Source organism: Malus domestica, chromosome 13, assembly GCF_042453785.1.
Source record: "Malus domestica chromosome 13, GDT2T_hap1".
Classification (NCBI taxonomy): domain Eukaryota; kingdom Viridiplantae; phylum Streptophyta; class Magnoliopsida; order Rosales; family Rosaceae; genus Malus; species Malus domestica.
Window position 1 is genome coordinate 19,200,266 of NC_091673.1, and position 19,540 is coordinate 19,219,805.

A 19,540-nucleotide genomic window follows, 5' to 3' on the forward strand; every position below is an offset into this window, starting at 1 on the left:
CATTACGCAATTTTTGCTATGTGGAATTTGTGATTCAAAGCATCGAAATAAATTAGAAGCAATTAAGGTATATATTTACGTTTCATGCATTACGCAATTTTTGCTATGTGAAATTTGTGAGTCAAAGCATCGAAATAAATTAGAAGCAATTAGGGTTTTTCAAACACTAGTGTCGAAAACAAAATAAAAAATTGGGATTGTTTTACGGCTCCACGCTGCATCCTTGCCACACAGCGAGCCACATTAGCTGGCCTGCAACTTAGCCCGTTGAGCAGCCGTGACTGGACAACATCGTTTTGACTTCTGGACCGACAATAACAGCCATTTGGGTTTGTTACGAATACACGGCCTTTTGGCCTGGGTAAGGTTTCCACGGGCCTGAAGCTTCCAGCCCATTCCAACAGGCCTGCAGCCATGTTGGGCTTATACTTGTACCCTGACCCACTTCCAGTAAGCCTGATGCTTGATAGGCCTTGTACATACACATATGGCCCACCTACAATAGCCCATGTGTTGCTGGGCTAGCCCCTGTTTCTCGGTCCGATTGCCAGCAGCCTTTGAGTTGCTGGGCTCGCATCGTTCTGGCCTAAAAACCGAAGCAAGCTAACGCTGGGCTTCGTCTTGCACCAACCCAAGCTAATGCAAGCTAGGCTTGCTTCCTTGTGCCTGTTTTGGGCCCAATTCCAGCAGCCTTAAGCTACTGGGCTTATTTCAACCCACAGCCTAAAGGCCTATAGCCTTCTCGTGGCCCCTAAAGGCTTGAAGTTGTGCTATTGTGTTATTTTTTTTTTTTACCCAATGCCAATTTTTGGCATTCTCACTTCATAACCATACCCATTTAATTTTTAGGATGGTTTGGTTAACACTAATTAAGCTATAATTCACTTGTCACTTGGCCGACCGCCAATTGAAGTTAATAAGACCTACATGTCATTATTTTTGCTTATACGATCAAGCCTGAATGGTTACGGTCTATTGAATTAATTAAAGTGACCAGCAGTCCATTAATCTAACAAGACATCCAAAATTATTGGCTTGAAGCCCACCTCTGGACATTAATGATTCAATATTTTATTTATTTTCTTTGAATCACTGACTCATTTTCCTAATCTCAAAGCACTCACACTTACTTGTATATTGTATTATGTGTTTTTACAGGTACCTCATTTTATGAACCAGAAGTTCATAACTAAACTCGAACCTGTAGTTTCGAATTTAGTGCATTTGAAACTCGAAGTTTACATAAAACAATACACCTATGAAAACCTGCCGTTTTTCATGTAAACCATGTCTTAGAACCCCGAATGTTCTAACTTTGATACTTATGCATATCTTATTTCCATAGCACCAATCACAATCATGTTCCCTCAATTCAGTGGATTGTCGAACCATAGCAAGTTCGATTTCACTGATTTGGACGTTTCTTGACTGAAATCACTTTATGTGGTACAAAACGTCAATCTCCACTTGACTATCAAGAAGTTGAGAAACCATTGAGACCAACAATGGCATGAAAGAACTAAATAAGCCTCTGTCATGATCTTCACTTGAAGACTTATACCCGAAGAATTACAAACAGAAATACCTCCCAAACAAGAATACCATGGCTATTTGGCTCGCTTCTACGACACATTTAATCATGAATGACATTGCCTGTAGCACATTATGATTACGTCCATGAATGAGTACAATTCTGAAGTTTATAAATCCGATCGAATTTTGATTGGAGAATACTTTCTCTTCCTTCCTTATTTCTAACTTGCTCCTAAAGTAGCATTGTAGAGAGCGGAAGTTTACCAAATTCTTAGATCTGATTACTACCGCACTTGTGAAAGAAAGGTACCCCAACAATTCGACTGGAGGTACCAAATGGTATACATTTAGTTTCGGCTAGAGTATACCGAATGGTGGTGCCCTACTTCGGTATGGATGCACCAAAGAGCATGCTCTGCTTCGACAGAGGTGCATTGAAAGGTATTCCTCTGCTTCGGCAAAGGCCTACCGAACAAACCCCTCCAGCTTCGGAATCTACTTTTGTCTTGATGGAATAGATCATTGATTATGTACCTGTTTGTGCCCCTACCAATGTCGTTAAGGAGTACCATTCTTGTACTCAATATGTGAGACTAATTTTGCTCCACCAAACGTCGTTGGAAGAGCATAATTTTGACATGGATGGCCTTGTTGGTCGAATCCTCTTAGTAAACCATTTACTTTGTGAATATTTTTTTGTGTTCTTGGATTCACATTTGGTGTATGTTTTAGTTATGGATAATTTTGTTGATATTGTCCTCGAATGCGAGTTAATTGAATCATGTTTCTTGTATACATGTGACCGAATTCAATTAAACATGTGATTTGGTACGAATGTGGGAAAGTTAGTTGTCTGGATGAATGTGATACTACGCACACTAACTTTATGCCTAAATCACATCTCTAGCAACGACTTCAGGTCTATCCAACCTGATTAAGAGCATTGGCACGCTCCTCATTGTATGAATGGTACTACATTACCATTTAAGAGACCTTATATTCTCCTCGTTCTGGAAGAACGTCATTGAGTCCTAAGGATATTCAAGAGAACAATGATCATGATTGAAACCACTGAGGAAAATAGAGTGGAATATCTTTGCATCACCTCCAAAAATGAGCCTGGAGCTTTGATTTGGGGCCAATGGGTTGTCTTCCAGCTAAGAACACGCCATATGTAGCCAGCCTAGAGCTTGGTGATTTGAGCAGTTTACTTGCTTTGGCATGACCATTTGCGACATTTAGGTTGAACAATGATGCTACGATGCATCTCCTTACCCGAAGTAAGGATCTTGTGCGTACAAGCACACTTTGCCAAGCCTGCTCATTGGGGAAATTGATTTTCTACATCATCCCTAGCAAAGATACGAAACAACCCTCTTTTCACAGTGGATTCAAGGGAATATATGTGGACTAATCCAACCAAAATGCAGACTATATAAATACTTATGGTTTTGGTTGATGAATTGACAAATTGGCACATGTTTGTCCACACACATTGCTGCTAAACCTCATGGCCGAATATAAGGGTTTACCAACATAATTATCCCATGAAGTTTGGAAAACTGGATAATGCCTGAAAGTTTATATCAACGGTTTTTTTATAAGTATTGCATGCCTTTTGGGTTTATAATTGAACATCGAATTCCCATGTTCACCCCAAATAGCCTCACAGAGTGATCATAAAGCACAATTTAAATGATCGCCCGGACCTTGGTGCACGCACCAAGCTTTTGGTTTTTGCCTTGGGCTATGCAATATTGTATGCAGCTATATTGGTCTGCTTTAAGGCCCATTGCCACCTAACATATTCAACATTACAATTGGTTACTGGGTACAAATTTGGCATTTCCTACTTACGCATTTAGGTATGCATTCTATGTACTGAGTTGCGCCGCCGCAACATACCAATATGGGTCCTCAAAGAAGGATGTGAACCTTTGTCGATCACGATTCTTCTTCACACTAGTTCTCTTAGAGCCCTTGCATGCGATCTATTTACTGCTCATTTGCATTTTGTCACTTTAATGAGACAGTCTTCCTGTCGTTAGGCGGAGATAAGGAGATAAAAACGTCCACATTCCTATATAATAGCGCAAATTTGCGTAGACGTTGCCCATTATGTCTCATCTTGATCATCGTACTGCATAAGTGTGATAAGCAAGTGCGATGTATTCTAGCCTTTAAAATGTTGCTCCAAACGCATTCCTCTAATCTAGCTAAAGTGACGAGATCATATACCAACTGCAAACATGCCTGCAAGGATAGACATACTTAATGGACGTCGAGTCAACATCCTTGAAGGATGTGCCGCCCCTATTGGACGGTTTAGCCACTCTTGTTGGACAATTTGGTACACATGCGGATAGCCAATTAATCTGTCTCTGCCTGAAGCACGACAAATCACTCAGTTAATAGGATTTACTTTCCTAAAAGAGGAAGATCACGGCACTAAATGAATCCATGCTCGATCGTTATGTTAAATCATTTCCATCTCATGAGTTTAATCCGGATTACTCCCTAGACTTGAAGTTCTTGGTCCAGTATACTAGTTTGGATGAGATAATGGAATTGAAATGAGATTATGATCGATGATGTTTTCACTTATATGGTAGCTACTGACGTAAATGAAAAGCGACGATGTTGAACTGTGTTCCGTTGATTAGTGACAATGTAGAATTAATTGAACAACCAAAATTACAATCACTACAGCAGAATTGGTCTTTTGTGGCGCACAAGGGGCCCCATAAATGGTTATTCACGACGTGATCCCCCAAGTAGTAAAAGCCCCTGTCCTAAAAGATGTTTTGTCAAATATGACGTTCCCTAGTAGCCGTGAATAATTTAAGCAAAACACGTCGTAAATGCTCTTTAAGGTGTGCCTTAATTGGTATTAGATACGACATTAATGGAGTGTCGTAATACTGCAAAAGCAATTACGGCATACCTGTGTGCCGTAATTTATATTTGATACGGCGTTTATTGAGTGTTGTAATACTGTGAAGGCAATTACAGCATATGACATACATCATAAAAGAAGACTACCATCAACAATTACGGTTGATTTTGCATGCCGTAGTTTACATTTATTTTTATTTTTATTTTTAACAATTCATTTTAGATGGACCTCACTTTATAACATCTAAATTAATATTGTAAGGAGTACGATAGAAAGATAACAATAATCATCGTAAACGCATTAAACTCTAAATACTTAGATTAATTAGTAAAAATTGTCAATTACATTACAATTGGAAGTTTACAAAAAACCTGAGTTGTTTTGTTCCTCTTACAACTTATGCACATCCTAAAGCTAATAGAGGAAACTAATGATGACCATAAGGTAACATCATACCAAAAAGCAATACCCTAAGCACACCCTCCATCTCCATGTTCATGGAGCAACCAATTTCATCACAAAAGAGCACCATACCAAGATGGAAGCGTTGAGCTAATTCCCAAATCTGTAGGACCAAAATATAAGGCAACATCATACCAAAAAGCAATATCCCAAGCACACCCTCCATGTTCATGGAGCAACCAATTTCATCACAAAAGAGCACCATACCAAGAAGGAAGCTTTGAGCTAATTCTCAAATATGTAAGACCAAAATATAAGGCAACATCATACCAAAAAGCAATATCCCAAGCACACCCTCCATGTTCATGGAGCAACCAATTTCATCACAAAAGAGCACCATACCAAGAAGGAAGCGTTGAGCTAATTCTCAAATCTGTAGGACCAAAATATATATAGCTAGTAAGTGAGAAAAAACCAAGAAAAAACTAAAGTAGAAATTGATATATATTTAGTGAACCATCACAACCGAAATTAGTACCTTTTAATCAAGAGCTAGTCAAAGGAGATAGATTCGATTGGCCATGCGATTGTACTAAAGAGTGCATCGTCAAGAAGAAAAAACTCACATGTTGGTCAAGGTAAGTTTGTCCTAGATACAAGTATCTCAAGGACCCAAACTTTCCAATGATTTGGTCCTAGTGGCACAAAATGCACCAAATCTTGAGGATTTATGGATGTAATTTCGGCAAGTGCAACAACTTCTCTAGTCCCTGTCCAATTTAGTAATTTGCACTTAGTGCCTTGATGTTTGGGAGAAATGTGATTTAGATTACCAGAAGAGGCATCAAGGTTTGAAGATTTAGCTTGAGGCTTGGAAGAAGTAGCATGATGGTTTGCTGAATTAGCATGGTGATTGGCTGAATCATTTGGTAAGTTTCCAGATCCTTGATGATTTGTGCTAACACAAGAAGACTGCCATTAAAGTAGACCATAATTTATGAGTTTGATGCTAATTTAATATTTAATAATAATAATAATAATAATAATAAAGTGTACGAAAAATGTACTTATCGAGTTAGCATTTTTCTCCATCCGTCCAACTAGTAGGGAATGGACAATATGTTTCAAATCTTCCAACTCTTTTTTCAGCATTATAACTCTCTCACGATTATATGTTTGAACACTCACTTGTGAAGGTGTTGCACCAAACCCAAGTCCCCTTACTCTACCTCTACGTTCAGGTCCAAGCGCTTTGGCAAGAGCATCATTCTTAACAAAGTTTTTATCAACATTTGTTACATTCTTATTTGCTTCTTGTATTTTTTTCTATGATGAAAAAGCAAAACGTTAACTTATAAAATAAAGACTATAATACTAATACAACAACAACAACAACAACAACAAAGCCTTTTCCCACTATGTGGGGTCGGCTATATGAATCCTAGAACGCCATTGCGCTCGGTTTTGTGTCATGTCCAAAATTAGATCCAAGTACTCTAAGTCTTTTCTTAGAGTCTCTTCCAAAGTTTTCCTAGGTCTTCCTCTACCCCTTCGGCCCTGAACCTCTGTCCCGTAGTCACATCTTCGAACCGGAGCGTCAGTCGGCCTTCTTTGCACATGTCCAAATCACCGGAGCCGATTTTCTCTCATCTTTCCTACAATTTCGGCTACTCCTACTTTACCTCGGATATCCTCATTCCCAATCTTATCCTTTCTCGTGTGCCCACACATCCCACGAAGCATCCTCATCTCCGCTACACCCATTTTGTGTACGTGTTGATGCTTCACCGCCCAACATTCTGTGCCATACAACATCGCTGGCCTTATTGCCGTCCTATAAAATTTTCCCTTGAGCTTCAGTGGCCTACGACGGTCACACAACACGCCGGATGCGCTCTTACACTTCATCCATCCAGCTCGTATTCTATGGTTGAGATCTCCATCTAATTCTCCGTTCTCTTGCAAGATAGATCCTAGGTAGCGAAAACGGTCGCTTTTTGTGATCTTCGCTAGATTGCTCCGGTCATTAGTGTGGATAAGTATATAAATGGATAGAGATAGGAAAGCAAACACAAGATGTACGTGGTTCACCCAGATTGGCTACGTCCACGGAATAGAAGAGTTCTCATTAATTGTGAAGGGTTTACACAAGTACATAGGTTCAAGCTCTCCTTTAGTGAGTACAAGTGAATGATTTAGTACAAATGACATTAGGAAATATTGTGGGAGAATGATCTCGTAATCACGAAACTTCTAAGTATCGGAGTGTGGTGTCGTCTTGACTTGCCTTAATAGTCTCATAGGTAGATGTGGCATCTTCTCTGGAAGTACTTTTCCTCCATCCAGGGGTGGTATCTTTAACTGGTGGAGATGCACAAGGTAATGTATCAATTTCACTTGAAGCTTACTTGTAGTTTCAGGCTTGGTCAAGCGCGATACAAACCATGTAGTAGGAGTCCCCCAAGTCGCCGAGCTAGGGGGTCTGCTGAAAGAGGTGACAGACAAGGTAAGCAATCAGAGCTCCGACTGATTGTTCACCTTCTCCCCATCTTGCAACAGCATGAAGGATAAAGAGAAGAAAAATGAGAAGAGATGATATGAGATACTTTTGCTTTTGAAGAAGTAACTTTCCACAGGCTTATTCTTGAACTGAGCTGGAGGGTTTTCTGGTTTCCTCCAGAGTATAAGGCCGACTGAAGAATTTGAGGGTCAAAACAAGTCCATCAAATCTAGAGTACGTTCCACCCTGCTGATATGGGATACTTTTGCTTTTGACAGAGTAATGGATGTATCGGCACGTGTGCTGTTACGCTTGTCTCCACATGCTTCCTTGTATCCTTCGCACTTGCCCTATCTGTTCCTCAAGCAGATGCGGAATCTTCCCTGGAAACATAAGATGTTGAAGATGAGTACTCGAGAGCAATGCCAGGTAAGTAATCAGGTAAGGGGTTCCAAGCAGTCAGTTCCTGGCTGGAAGCTTGATTCCAAGTGCTGACTGATTGCTCTCTTTCTCCTTGTCTTACAGGTAAAAACAAGGCCAAAGGAAAAGACAGGGAAAAAGCATGATATGGGATACTCTTGCTTTTAACCCTGATGATATGAGATATTCTTGCTCTAGTATAGCTTGTTTGCAGAGGTATTATCGGGGGGAAAGAAAGCTGAATATTTCGAAAGGCTTCGTTGGGAGTGCCCTCTCAGATATGATGAAGGGTTGAGCATTTTTGCAGGTCTGCCTGTCCGTTGGGGATGAAGGTCGACATATATAGGAGTCTCCCTAACAACAAGTAGTAATGCTATTCCTTTACCCTGCTTGGTCATAGCACGGTAGTGGGAGCTGTCAGTTTCACATGTTTTAACTCTGTCAGATCACTTTGAAAAAGTGGTATGTGGTATCTGGCTCTCGAGATTCGGAGAACGATGCCTCTTCGATTTTTGAGAAAGCAATCATGCTGGGGGTCTGGCTCTCGAGATTCGGAGAGCAGTGTCTCTTCGATTTTTGAGAAAGTAATCATGTTGGGAGTCTGGCTCTCGAGATTCGGAGGGCGGTGCCTCTTCGATTTTGGAGCAAGCAATCTTGTTGGGAGTGTTGTCTCGAATGTGAGTAAAGGTTGGGCATGTTTGCTAGTCTACCTTGCCACGAAGCACAAAGGTTGACACACAGGGACTTTCCAATTATCCAGCAATGGTACTGTTCCTTTACCCTCTCTTCTATTTTGAGAAAGTAGTCATGTTGGGAGTCTGGCTCTCGAGATTCGGAGGACGGTGCCTCTTCGATTTTGGAGCAAGCAATCTTGTTGGGAGTGTTTTCTCGAATGTGAGTAAAGGTTGGGCATGTTTGCTAGTTTACCTTGCCACGAAGCAGAGAGGTTGACACACAGGGACTTTCCAATTATCCAGCAGTGGTACTGTTTCTTTACCCTTGTGGGTAATAATATGGTAGCTAGACCTTCAAAATTTATGTGTCTAAACTTTGTTAGTGTTGTTTCTTTGCTATTCCTTTACCTTTCTTGGTCAGAGCGATTTAGTGGGAGCTGCAAGCTTCACGTGCTCAACTTTGGCAGAGAACTTTGGCAAAGTTATCTGTGGTACCCATGAGCTATTGTTGCGTGTGGGAAGTGGGTAATTGAACAGTAAGATTCATGTGCTTTCTACTTCACCAGAAATCTTCGACAGAATGCCCATAATTTCTGCAAAGCTGAGTGTGCGTGTGACAGGTGCTGACAAGGCTAGAAAAGTAGGTGCCTCTTCGATTTCTGAGATCGGCCCTCGTGGTCTCTGAGCAGCCCAGCTTTTGAGAAAGCGAGCGCCTCTTCGATTGATTCGGAGAACGATGCCTCATCGATTTTTGAGAAAGCAATCAGGCTGGGGGTCTGGCTCTCGAAGATTCGGGGAGCAGTGTCTCTTAGATTTTTGAGAAAGTAATCATGTTGGGAGTCTGGCTCTCGAGATTCGGAAGGCGGTGCCTCTTCGATTTTGGAGCAAGCAATCTTGTTGGGAGTGTTTTCTCGAATGTGAGTAAAGGTTGGGCATGTTTGCTAGTCTACCTTGCCACGAAGCACAGAGGTTGACACACAGGGACTTTCCAATTATCCAGCAATGGTACTGTTCCTTTACCCTCTCTTCGATTTTTAATAAAGTAGTCATGTTGGGAGTCTGGCTCTCGAGATTCGGAGGACGGTGCCTCTTCGATTTTGGAGCAAGCAATCTTATTGGGAGTGTTTTCTCGAATGTGAGTAAAGGTTGGGCATGTTTGCTAGTCTACCTTGCCACGAAGCACAGAGGTTGACACACAGGGACTTTCCAATTATCCAGCAGTGGTACTGTTCCTTTACCCTTGTGGGTAATAATATGGTAGCTAGACCTTCAAAATTTATGGGTCTAAACTTTGTTAGTGCTGTTTCTTTGCTATTCTTTTACCCTTCTTGGTCAGAGCGATGTAGTGGGAGCTGCAAGCTTCACGTGCTCAACCTTGGCAGAGAACTTTGGCAAAGTTATCTGTGGTACCCATGAGCTATTGTTGCGTGTGGGAAGTGGGTGATTGAACAGTAAGATTCATGTGTTTTCTACTTCCCCAGAAGTCTTCGACAGAATGCCCATAATTTCCGCAAAGCTGAGTGTGCGTGTGACAGGTGCTGACAAGGCTGGAAAAGTAGGTGCCTCTTCGATTTTTGAGATCGGCCCTCGTGATCTCTGGGGAGCCCAGCTTTTGAGAAAGCGAGCGCCTCTTCGATTTCTGAGATCGGCCTTCGTGGTCAATGAGCAGCCCAACTTTTGAGAAAGTAAACGCCTCTTCGATTTCTGAGATCAACCCTCGTGATCTCTAAGCAGCTCAGCTTTTGAGAAAGCAAACGCCTCTTCGATTTCTGAGCAGGCGCCTCTTCGATTTCTGAAGCTCCGTCGAGTGCAGATTTTTATAGGGGCTGGCATTAAGTTCCAAAGCACACTTGAATCTCCACCAGTAGAAGCTTCATTCTTGCACTTCTAAGATCTTGATTTGTCCGACCTCTTCTCTCTTCAACACCTTTGAAAATGTCTGGCCCCTCCGACCGTCGTTTTGACTTGAACCTTGTTGAAGAGGCAGCCCCGCCTTCTCCAGACAACATATGGCGCCCATCCTTCGTCTCCCCTACTGGTCCTCTTACCGTTGGGGATTCCGTGATGAAGAATGATATGACCGCTGCGGTGGTGGCCAGGAACCTTCTCACTCCCAAAGATAACAGACTACTTTCCAAACGGTCTGATGAGTTAGCTGTTAAGGATTCGCTGGCTCTCAGTGTTCAGTGTGCAGGTTCTGTGTCTAATATGGCCCAACGCCTATTTGCTCGAACCCGCCAAGTTGAATCATTGGCGGCTGAAGTGATGAGTCTCAAACAGGAGATTAGAGGGCTCAAGCATGAGAATAAACAGTTGCACCGGCTCGCACATGACTATGCTACAAACATGAAGAGGAAGCTTGACCAGATGAAGGAAACTGATGGTCAGGTTTTACTTGATCATCAGAGATTTGTGGGTTTGTTCCAAAGGCATTTATTGCCTTCGTCTTCTGGGGCTGTACCGCGTAATGAAGCTCCAAATGATCAACCTCTGATGCCTCCTCCTTCTAGGGTTCTGTCCAGTACTGAGGCTCCAAATGATCCCCCTCCGGTGCCTTCTCTTTCTGGGGCTCTACCGACTGCTGAGACTTCTCCTAAGCAACCTTTGTGAAGGCTCCCTCTTGTGTGTTTATTTTGACTCATGTATATGTACATATTTGTAGCTTATCGGGGATATCAATAAATAAGCTTTCCTTCATTTCAACGTATTGTGCTAAATACACCAAAGCCTTCTTCGCTAAGTTCTTTGAATTTTCTTTTGTTGAAGCTTGTATGTTGAAGCTTTCTGAGTGGAGCATGTAGGTTGGGGTAGTGTTCCCTTAATTTCCCGAGTGAGGAAAACTTCTCAGTTGGAGACTTGGAAAATCCAAGTCACTGAGTGGGATCGGCTATATGAATCTTAGAACGCCATTGTGCTCGATCCTATGTCATGTCATTCGTTAGATCCAAGTACTCTAAGTCTTTTCTTAGAGTCTCTTCCAAAGTTTTCCTAGGTCTTCCTCTACCCCTTCGGCCCTGAACCTCTGTCCCATAGTCGCATCTTCTAATCGAAGCGTCAGTAGGCCTTCTTTGCACATGTCCAAACCACCGTAACCGATTTTCTCTCATCTTTCCTTCAATTTCGGCTACTCCTACTTTACCCCGGATATCCTCATTCCTAATCTTATCCTTTCTCGTGTGCCCACACATCCAACGAAGCATCCTCATCTCCGCTACACCCATTTTGTGTACGTGTTGATGTTTCACCGCCCAACATTCTGTGCCATACAGCATCGCCGGCCTTATTGCCGTCCTATAAAATTTTCCCTTGAGCTTCAGTGGCATACGGCGGTCACACAACACGCCGGATGCACTCTTCCACTTCATCCATCCAGCTTGTATTCTATGGTTGAGATCTCCATCTAATTCTCCGTTCTTTTGCAAGATAGATCCTAGGTAACGAAAACGGTCGCTCTTTGGTATTTCTTGATCTCCGATCCTCACCCCTAACTCGTTTTGGCCTCCATTTGCACTGAACTTGCACTCCATATATTCTGTCTTTGATCGGCTTAGGCGAAGACCTTTAGATTCCAACACTTCTCTCCAAAGGTTAAGCTTTGCATTTACCCCTTCCTGGGTTTCATCTATCAACACTATATCGTCTGCGAAAAGCATACACCAAGGAATATCATCTTGAATATGTCCTGTTAACTCATCCATTACCAACGCAAAAAGGTAAGGACTTAAGGATGAGCCTTGATGTAATCCTACAGTTATGGGAAAGCTTTCGGTTTGTCCTTCATGAGTTCTTACGGCAGTCTTTGCTCCTTCATACATATCCTTTATAGCTTGGATATATGCTACTCGTACTCCTTTCTTCTCTAAAATCCTCCAAAGAATGTCTCTTGGGACCCTATCATACGCTTTTTCCAAATCTATAAAGACCATGTGTAAATCCTTTTTCCCATCTCTATATCTTTCCATCAATCTTCGTAAGAGATAGATTGCCTCCATGGTTGAGCGCCCTGGCATGAACCCGAATTGGTTGTCCGAAACCCGTGTCTCTTGCCTCAATCTATGCTCAATGACTCTCTCTCAGAGCTTCATTGTATGACTCATTAGCTTAATACCCCTATAGTTCATGCAATTTTGTACGTCGCCCTTATTCTTGTAGATAGGCACCAAAGTGCTCGTTCGCCACTCATTTGGCATCTTCTTCGTTTTCAAAATCCTATTGAAAAGGTCAGTGAGCCATGTTATACCTGTCTCTCCCAAAAGTTTCCACACTTCGATTGGTATATCGTCTGGGCCTATTGCTTTTTTATGCTTCATCTTCTTCAAAGCTACAACCACTTCTTCCTTCCGGATTCGACGATAAAAAGAGTAGTTTCTACACTCTTCTGAGTTACTCAACTCCCCTAAAGAAGCACTCATTTCATGTCCTTCATTGAAAAGATTATGAAAATAACCTCTCCATCTGTCTTTAACCGCGTTCTCTGTAGCAAGAACCTTTCCATCCTCATCCTTGATGCACCTCACTTGGTTTAGGTCCCTTGTCTTCTTTTCCCTTGCTCTAGATAGTTTATAGATATCCAACTCTCCTTCTTTGGTATCTAGTCGTTTATACATATCGTCGTAAGCCGCTAACTTAGCTTCTCTGACAGCTTTCTTCGCCTCTTGCTTCGCTTTTCTATACCTTTCACCATTTTCATCGGTCCTCTCCTTGTATAAGGCTTTACAACATTCCTTCTTAGCCTTCACCTTCGTTTGTACCTCCTCATTCCACCACCAAGATTCCTTTTGGTGTGGGGCAAAGCCCTTGGACTCTCCTAATACCTCTTTTGCTACTTTTCGGATACAACTAGCCATGGAATCCCACATTTGGCTAGCTTCCCCTGTTCCATTCATTACCGCTACAGTTGCAGCCTCTTTGTTTTTTTTTTTATTTTAAAAAAAAAGCATCAGGTGTTTCACTTTCTCTTATCTACATCATTAGAAATTAAAAAAAAAAAGCACTAAGAGAGACTATTAGATCATAGTCTTCATACAACAACACCATTCATAATTATGTTAAAATGTTGTTGTGATGCTGCATATGACTGATGCTGCATCAATGATAATGCATCTACTGATTTTACATATGGAGTCTACTACCAAGGTGACCCTTTAGGGTAAATCTCTAGGGTAAGGCTCATTGTAATCTTTAGGGTAAGGGTATGTAAATTACCTTTACCTTGATTTAAGGGATGAGACTGATTGGGGTAATGTCTTTGTGTAAGGTTTAGATTAGGTAGGCAACATTCCTTCTTCTTTCTTGTTGGCTACTTGCTGCAGCCATCATTCCCATCTCTTTTCCCTCTCTTTTCTCATATATACCCGGACTCACTCTTGTACAAACATACATGAAATATACATTGAAACTTTAAACCAGAAAATCTACAAAAGTAAAATATGACTAACAGAAATAAAAATTATAGTTTACCATCTCATCTTTAAGGCGAGCATAGCCTTTGCGACTCATTATGTGTAGCATAGTTTGCTTTTCCCTCATTTTCTTGAATCTCTCACTTATCTCTTATATATCCAAAATTTATTCAATATAATTGTTATGGATTTGAAGTACTAAAAATAGAATCGATATACTTGAATTAAAGAAAAGAAATATTGTTACCTTATATTTTGAACCTAAACGTTTCTTAATGAAACTCCGCCATTGTACCAAGCTCACATTATCAAGCTTGAGTTGCTTTGTAGCACGCTTAAAACCAATTTGCTCTCCTCGTTTATGCATTTCCTAAAGCATTTTGCATCTATGATCTCACCAATGCTTTGAAATCTTTTGTAATGAATACTTCTTATGACATTCATCAACAACAAATTTATTCTAAAACATAAAACATTAAATTATTGAGACTGATATAGAACTAATTTAAACATCAGAATAAAAACATAATAAGGTTTTTATATTACCTAAACATGCTCCCACAGTTGATGCTTAAAGTCATCAGCAAATTCTTTCCATGTATCTTTGGTAATGAGAACCAACTCCTTTGCCGTGACACCAAGGAGAGAAGCATACTTTGCTGCATTTTCCCCAAATGGTTGGCCTCGACGATTGAAGTCAACTAGGAATTTTCCCCTTTGCTAAGATATTGCAATTTAGCCCGACCCCTAGGTTTCATTTTTCCTTCATTATTCTTAGAATCACCAACCTTGCTTTTGCCTTTGTTTTTTTCCGTGAATGCTTCTTCAATGGAAGGTGAATTATTATCCTTACTTCCTTCATTATCAAGTATAGATGGTATGTCAGGTGGTGGATTAGAATTTTCCTCTTGTATTATGAAATTACTACTCTGTCTTGCTCGTAAGACAACAACAACAATAGCAGCTATCTGTTTCTTTGATTGCTTGTCACCCTGTTTTGACGACTATATAAGAATATAAATGAAGAAACAAAAATTGTGAGAACACTTTATATGATTACTTGAGGTTAAAAAAAAAAGAAAAGAAACTGATAGAGTATGTCAGCTTACTTCACCAGACATATTCACTTGTATGCAGACTTCCAAAAAATATATTTCAACATGTGAACCACGAACATTAATGTAATCATCATAAGTACCATCTCCTAATTTGTATCCTCAAAATCATGAAAATGATAACTATTGTCACTTAAGTGCATGTCAAGTCTTGTTACATCTAATGGTAATGTGCAATCACTCTCATCAAAATTATCAAAATTATAAAATCCCCTAACTGGTGCATCCAGCACATCATACCAATTTAATTCATCGCATAGTCTCCAATAAAACACTTTCTTAGCTTGAGAAGCTAATATAAATGGACAATTTTTAAATTGATGTAGGCCTTAATGGAGATTAACCAATGCGAATCCCTTTTCAACTTTGACACCGTTGGTTATATTTGCCCAATCGCAATCAAATATAGGCACTTTAAACATGTGATAGTCACGCAAGATTATGTCATTTATAACCCCATAATAAGTAACTTTTCCAATGGCTTGAGATGTGTAATTTGCACTAGATCGACATAGTGTGTTTGCTTTCAAGGATACACCACTATCTTGTGTACTTCGATCAAGATCTCTTGTGTGAAAGCAATTTCCATTGATAATATAGCTAGAATATGACATTACATCTCTTGAAGGCCTACATGTAAGCCACTTCATTGTAGTTGACATACCACTAGTATTGCCAAACTTGACTTTTCTTTCTAACCATTCACTAAAAGTTGATATATGTTTTCTTTCTAAAAGACTTTCATTATTCAAAAGGCGTCTATCTGAATGCTTGAGCTCTTCTCGGTGCATGCTGGTACAAAAAAACAAGAGCATGCAGTTAGATTTGATTAATTTCAAATCCTTCAAGTCTTGCATGATTTTTAACAAATCCTTTTATTATCTTCAAAAACCTAGAACAAGATACAAAACCATACACATTGAAATTTATTTTGTAAAATTTAATTGAAGCCTTATATATGCACATGTACATAATAATATTTATACAAATGAAAAATACCTTTCAAATGGGCACATCCAACGAAATTGGACCGGGCCACCTATTAAAGCTTCTCTACCAAGATGAATTGTCAAGTGGATCATAATATCAAAGGAAGGTGGAAAATACTTCTCAAACATACACAAGGTCTTTGCAATTTTGGAGTCAAGAGCTTCCAATTTGTTTTTGTCAATGACTTTTTGACACAATTCATTGAAAAATGCACATAGTCGAATGATTGCAATCCTTGGTCCATCTGACAAAAGGCCTCTTAATGCCACAAGTAACAATTGTTGTAATAGAACATGACAACTAAAACCCTACAGTCAAGGAAACATGATTAGCATGTTGGAACCCCCAGTCCCACATCGGACAGAGGGAGAAGAGAAGAGTGCTTTAAATAGAAATACCCCTCTCTAACTAACATCGAGACCTTTTGTGATAAAACCCCACACCTGAGGATTGTGCAGGTGGTTAAGTGGGGACAGTATCGGTGTTGTTAGAGTGGGCCCTCGGCCCGTCGACCTGAAAATTTCCACATAGCAATGTTGGAGTTGTAACCATCCGGTAATTTTAAATCTGCCAACCTCTTACAGAAAAAACTTTTTCTCTGCTTGTGTAAACATGTGTGGCCCTTAAGGCAAGTGAATATTGACCCCATCCATATGTAAGTCCTCTCCAATTCCCAAGTTTTGCAAATCTTTGCGAGAATTGGCCCCATCTTTTGTTTTTCTCTTCATATTCAAAAATGTCCCCAAAATGCTGTCATGTTTATTTTTTTTCAATGTGTATCATGTCTAAATTGTGATGCAAAAGTAATATCTGAAATATATACATTTAAAAGAAAATTCTCATAAATATAAGTAAAATCATGTTAAAAATCAATAGGAAAAGTAAACAAAAAGGGCAAGTAGAAATTCTAACCTCCCAATATGGTAGATCAAAGAAGATGGAATTTTTTTTTCCAACGCCAAATAACATCTGTCTTCTTCTTTTTTCTTCTCTTCCCAAACTTTCTCTTCTTTCCTACCTTTCCTCAGTCATTCTCCCTATCATTGAAAAGTACAAAGGAATCTTAACATTTACACACAGAGTTCAATGTGTGTGGAATATAAATAAGAAATCTTAACATTTACACACAGAGTTCAGAATATAACCTTGGAAAGTATGCCCATTCTTTATCCATTGTACACCAATTAAACTCTACATTCTACATTGTCGAGTTCTCTAGTTCTAGCAGTCAACATGGTAGCTACTAAAACATATATAGAAAACAAAATCAAGTTTAAAAGCATTGTAGTACAAAAACTTACCATATTCAAAGGCAAGACACAAAATAAGCCATCAATTATAATAATGAAAATAAATGACTGCTCATTTACATAATTTGTTATACTTGAATTTCTAGGCATGCATTGACAGTGCTTTAGGAGATTATATACTTGATAAGCCAAATAAGCAACGATACAGGCATATTATCAAACCTACAATAGCCAAATAACCAGTGCTTTAAGAGATTATATACTCTCAGAATAAACCACAACTATTTGTAAAACATATCAAGTCTTTCCTAACTTGTCATCCAATATCCAACTTGTATCATCCAATTGCCAAGTCTTAAGGATTGAAGACATGGAAGATGCATAACTTTGTCACATCAACAAATGCATCTAAAATCTACAAGATTTATACCTAAATCCTAACTCCTAACCAAATGAATTGTAATCTCTTTTTCCTCCAAAGGTAATTTGAAGTTGATGCATTCAAATTCTTCTTTAGTTTTCCTTGGTTATCACAAATCACAATATCAACATTCAAATGGATTACATAAATAAATCATCAATCATATATGTTATCGTTCGTTTTATACTTTTTCGGAAACAGACACACTTGTAAATGAACAACCCAACAGTAATCAAATACTTTATAATGATCCCACATAGAAAACAAGTCTAAAAACTAACAAAATTACTAATAATGTTGCATTAAAAATAAAAAAGATTCATAACTTGTAATTGCATGGAATTGTCGTGCCAATAAACTATTGTTCTCTCGGATTCTTATCATCTTCTGGTTGCAACAAAGACAATAAAACAACCATTGAAAAAGTGGTCAAGAGGACCACTAAAGGAAAACAAAAATGCATGAGGGAAACAAAACCCTCCTAAAATTTGAAAAATTAGCAGGCCTACAACATCATAGACTCCTCGCCAAGTTATCCCATAGCTCCTCAACCCCTACTCCACCATACCTTCAAAAGCCCTTTATTTCTTTTCATCCAAACCACACAAATTACAGCAAGAACTAAACACCCCCATATAACTCTGGCCTTCTTGCCCCTACTAAAACTCAATAAAAGGCAGCAAGTAGAGAAATTTCACCATTTCACCTTCATTCAAGCCATATTCCTTCAAATACTTACAAATGCATACACAGCACCTGACAAAAGATTGAAATCTACATCCTTTTTCATAATTACAAACTCAACATTTATATCATTGAAAAGGGTAAAACCAAATGGTTAAAAATACAAAAGTTTCAAGAAAAATATTGAAATTGCATTTTCTAAAAAGAATAAACAAGTGAAAAAAGAGAGATGTGTTGGATTAGGAAATCACCATGGCCGGCTGGGGAGTTTGACGAGTAGTAAAAGCTGGGGACTCTAGAGAAAGAAAAGAGAATCAAACCAAAAAGCTCATTTTTTGAGCATTGGGAAACTGAAACAAGTCTAATGGTGCTGGGCACCCCAAAACACATGAATTGGTCTGATAAAAAAATAATAATAAAATGTGGGTTGGGAAAATTTCGGCATAAACTAAAAAAAAAATTCGGCACCAAATTGTCTATTGATGACTAGAAAAATTTGGCTTGTTTATAACATAATAATTTTCAAAAGTTAGATTCATTATTTACGACGTGTCATTCATGTCATAAAAGGTAGGAACACAAATATATGAAAAATTCACATTACGACATAACGTGAAGCCTTAAAAGAGAAGAAAAGTGTGTCGTATAAATTGTCAAATACGACACACAACGCTTAAGTCGTAAATATTTGTGTTTAACGACTTGCACAAAAGTATTGCCGTGAATGTGAGATTATTCATAAGTATTACGACATGAACTTTATGAATATTGTGAATGATATTGTTTACGACATACCAGTACTGTATGTTGTATTTGCCAAGTCATAAAAGACCCAAACTATTGTAGTGAATCCAAGTTAAATTCCTTACCAAAGTGTGTTTGGACCTGTAGTTCCTACACTCCCTAGGGTAACCTTGTTGTGTTACAAGTGGGAAATGAAGCGTAATAAGATGAATGAAATAGTGCGATGTAATGCATGCCTTACAGCACAAGGTTCTCTCAAACGCCTTGTGATTGACTGTAGCATAATGAATGTGGTTAGTGTTTCTCCATGGGGATATTGATACGAAGATTTACATACAAGTTCCCCAAGAATTAAATGGACTGGTTCAAATAATTCCAAACACGGAACACTCTCTCAACTCTTTTTGAGGCGTTCACTTACGAATTGAAGCAATCTAACGGATATGGTATACCAGTCAAAGTGATTATTTGATTAGTTAGAGATATGAATTATGCCCTTGCATGTCAAA